The following is a 3,854-nucleotide window of genomic DNA, read 5'->3' on the forward strand; positions in this document are numbered from 1 at the left end:
TGAAAATATAGGCTCTTTTGACCATGTTTCCACAATGTCCAAGTTTTCGATTTGAGAACTAGAAACAACATTGTTAATCTGTGTGTCTAACTATCTAAGTTTAGAAGTGTTTTACACTTCATGGAAGAGCTATTGGTGTCCTTCCTCACTAGTAGTAAGTTTAGAACGTTTACCTGAAATCTACAGTTATTATTAATTGTATTTGACTGATGTTGAAAATAATGATATTCAACCAGGAGCTGGTGTATGTTAGAGGGGTGACGATAAACCGAATGCCGCGGTGGACACAACAGTGTCTCCCACACGCACACCCCAGGGTCCGTGTGCTCATTCCCAGAGCCTGTAAGTGTGTTTCCTTATGTACAAAAGGGACTTTACAGAAATCGTTAAGTTAAAGATATTGAGATGTGAAGAGTATCCTAGATTATTCAGGTGGGTCCAGTGTAATCACAGAGGCCTCACAGAGGGAAAGAGGAAAGCCAGAGACATTGGAATGAAGGTCAGAGATACGAAGATGAAAAAGAGATATAAGGAAGCTAGCTAGGCTCTTGGCTTTGAAGGTAGAGGCAGGTGCCGCCAGCCACAAGACACAGTGGCCTCTTGAAGCTGACGAAGAAGACAGATTCTCTCCTAGAGCCTCCAGAAGGAATACAGCCTCGCTGACACTCTGAGTTCAGGACTCCTGACCTCCACAGCTATAAGGTAATAAGTCTGTGTTCTTCTCAAGCTGCAAAGTTTGTGGTAATTTTCCACAACAGCTAAAATGAATACAATTCTGGGACAAAAGAAGATTGAGTTAAAGACACAGACTGGGTCAGGTCAAGGTCGGGGGCTAGCCCTTCCTGATTCTGAAATTCTCCCGGTAGGAGCCTTTCAGATCCTAGGTTTGTGGAAAGGTCATTCACCGAAGCCCTTAGAGCAAGAAGCTCTGAATTTTGGAGAATATAGATCTCTCAGGAGGTCTTGAACTGTTGCCCCAACAAACTATATGCATTTACTTGGGGGAAATGTCCATCGCTTTCCTCAGTTTCTCAAAGTTCAGGACCTAAAAAACTTTAAGAAGCACTGCATTAGAACAACGGCTGTCTGTTTTCATGAAGTCATATGTAAAATCAGGGGCATCTGGGTGGCTCAGTTGGTTAAGGTTCATGAGTTCAAGCCCTGCATTGGGCTTTAATAATAATAATAATAATAATAATAATAATAAAAGTAATCTGTAAAATTGCCCTATTTAAAAAAAAAGTGTGGAAGCTACTTAAAAAAATCTGAAAAGTAATCTGTAAAATTTTCCATTATCCCTAAGATTGCAATCATATCAAAATATGAAAGAAACTGATTAGTGACCACAGATGAGCCTTTTCTACCCTGATCAGGTGACCACGTTGAGCACCCCTAACAAATGGGGAATGAGCTCATTTGAACTCACCCCTCCGGTCCTGTAGGCTTTGTGTTGGCACCCCCTGGACTTTTGGATTTTTGATCAGGCCTTTTACTTTGGTAGCCGTTTAATTTAATATGTCCTCACTTAATTCTCACATGTCCGCTGGGGATCAATCTCCCGAAGCATGGGACTCATCCTGAATGATTTCAGTGCAGGCCTGAGTTCTCACTGCATCTGCGCAGCAATGAGAAGGGGCAAGAATGACTCAGGGCTTCTTGAGGAAGGAAGCCGATGTTCTGAGTGGCTCCATCTAGTAAGGCAGGGATTCTCAGGTGAGGTTTGGGACCAGCAGCAGCCTCATTAGAAATCCCCTAGCTCCACTCCACTCTCCAGGCTTACTGAAACAAACTCTGGGGGCAGGACCCAGCAACCCGTGTTTCTATAAGCCTTCTCGGCATATTTAATGCCAAAGTGGGGGAAATCCTGCTCCGAAGTATAAAACCCTTTATCTGCTTCTAGAGGGTTTTGTATTGATTTTGGTTCAAGAAAAAACATCCAATTTATAAGCTGGCTTTCCAGAATGGGGAGGGAAAAGAAGAAAGGCAAAGTAAATTAACAGGGAAAGGAAATATTAATTTTATCCCCCCCCCCTTTATTTTCCTTTAAAAAATGCCAATACAGTCCTTTGCTTGTGACTACAAATAACTACTTTTTAGGTAGCTGCCTCTTAATCTAAAAAGCGTTAGATTCCGTGAGAAAGCGTCTAGGGTTTATGAGCCTCTGGGGCATTTTTCTTGTGATTAGATCTTTATCATCAGGTCAGTAGTTCAGCCTTAGCTAATCTCCTGCAGTTTGAACAGGGAGACTTATAAAATCAAGCATATCAAGGTCAAATTACATTAAAGCAAAATGCTCTGGCTGGGAGTGGCTTCGGGCAAACACCAAGGGACATGGCGATCTAATTTAAGAATTTCTTACCCCTCTTAACTTGACATATTCACGTAACTTCTGCATGACCTTTCTTAGTTCTCATGTTCAACCAGGTGTGCCTAAATCTAGGCTCACCACGTGACAAATGTTAAGTAGGAGAGGATGCTGTGACAACAGATGTAAACCAGGCGGACAGGGATGTATGAGCTCTCTCGAAATCCCAGAGGCCAATATAAATAGAAGATTACCAGGTGCAGCGAATTGTGGGGAATGCTTCAAAAACTCTTTCCTCGGCTCCTATTTTCTATCATATTTTTAGGCATGTCCTCCTCTGCCTTCTCAGATATCCACCCCATCATGACCACTGGCCCTTTCTTTGGATGATGGACTGGACGTCCTTGAAGTCTAAGGGCAGCCTTCCTGATGAGAACATAGCCTTTACAGGACAGCAGCAACTCCCTTCCATCCCATAATTGTCATTCAAGCTCAGTCTTGAATGCAAGATTTTTTAATTAAAATATTCTTGTTGGATTGGCTCACAGTATCATTTATCTTACTTAGAGTGTCTGTTATGTGGATGACTATTACAAATTGTCTTATTTCTCTTAATTATATCCTTTGTATGAAACATCAACTTCAACTAAGTTTTCAGAGTAAAGCTTAATCAATGTATCATGGTTTAAGGTGTGATCGTGCATCATCTGCACAGCTAAGCCTCTCCAAACACATTCACATCTATATCTTCATTAAACAACTTTTGCCTACCCTCAGACGTTCAAAATGTCCTTCTGTTTTTATGACCAACCACTTATTATTTCTTTCCATCAAGACCCTTCTTTGTTAGGGGCACCGGAATGGCTCAGGTTAAGCCTCTGATTTTTGCCCAAGTCATGATCTCACAGTTTGTGAGTTCAATCTCTGCATCAGGCTTTGCGCTGAAAGCCTGGAGCCTGCTTCAGGTTCTGTGTCTCCCTCTCTGTGCCCCTCCTCTGCTTGTTCTCTCTTTCTCTCAAAAATAAATAAACAGTGAAAAAGATTTTTTATAGCGACCCCTCTTTCTCACTTGGTATTTGCTCTCTCAGCTGTGCACTTTTCCCCCTCTGTTCATCCCACCTGTCCCCTGGGTCTTTCTGAGCTCTCAGTTGACTCCTGGGGGAGAAAGGACCTTCCCTCAACTTGATTCCTTTATAGTTACCATTCTATGTCACTATACCAAGGTTTGTGAACATTTACTTAATAGGTCTTGTTGTTTCTACTTCTTTACTTCCTTTGCATGTTAACCTACTGAAATCTCATTTTTGATGACATAACAATGCCAAAATTACTTTCTAAAAGTCCTTAATAGTCAACATATTGTTAAATCCAGTGGCTCTGACCATTTTCTATTTAGACTTCTGGGCTTCATTTGATATCTTTGGGTGCTTATTTCTTTCTGAAACTCTCAAATCTCCCAACTTCTAGGATATTACTTTCTCTGGATTCTCTTCCATTTCATCTCATAGCCATTTTCCCCTCTTTGTAACCCAGTTTCTTTTTTTAAAAA

The sequence above is a fragment of the Suricata suricatta genome, chromosome 6, assembly GCF_006229205.1.
Source record: "Suricata suricatta isolate VVHF042 chromosome 6, meerkat_22Aug2017_6uvM2_HiC, whole genome shotgun sequence".
NCBI classification, from domain to species: domain Eukaryota; kingdom Metazoa; phylum Chordata; class Mammalia; order Carnivora; family Herpestidae; genus Suricata; species Suricata suricatta.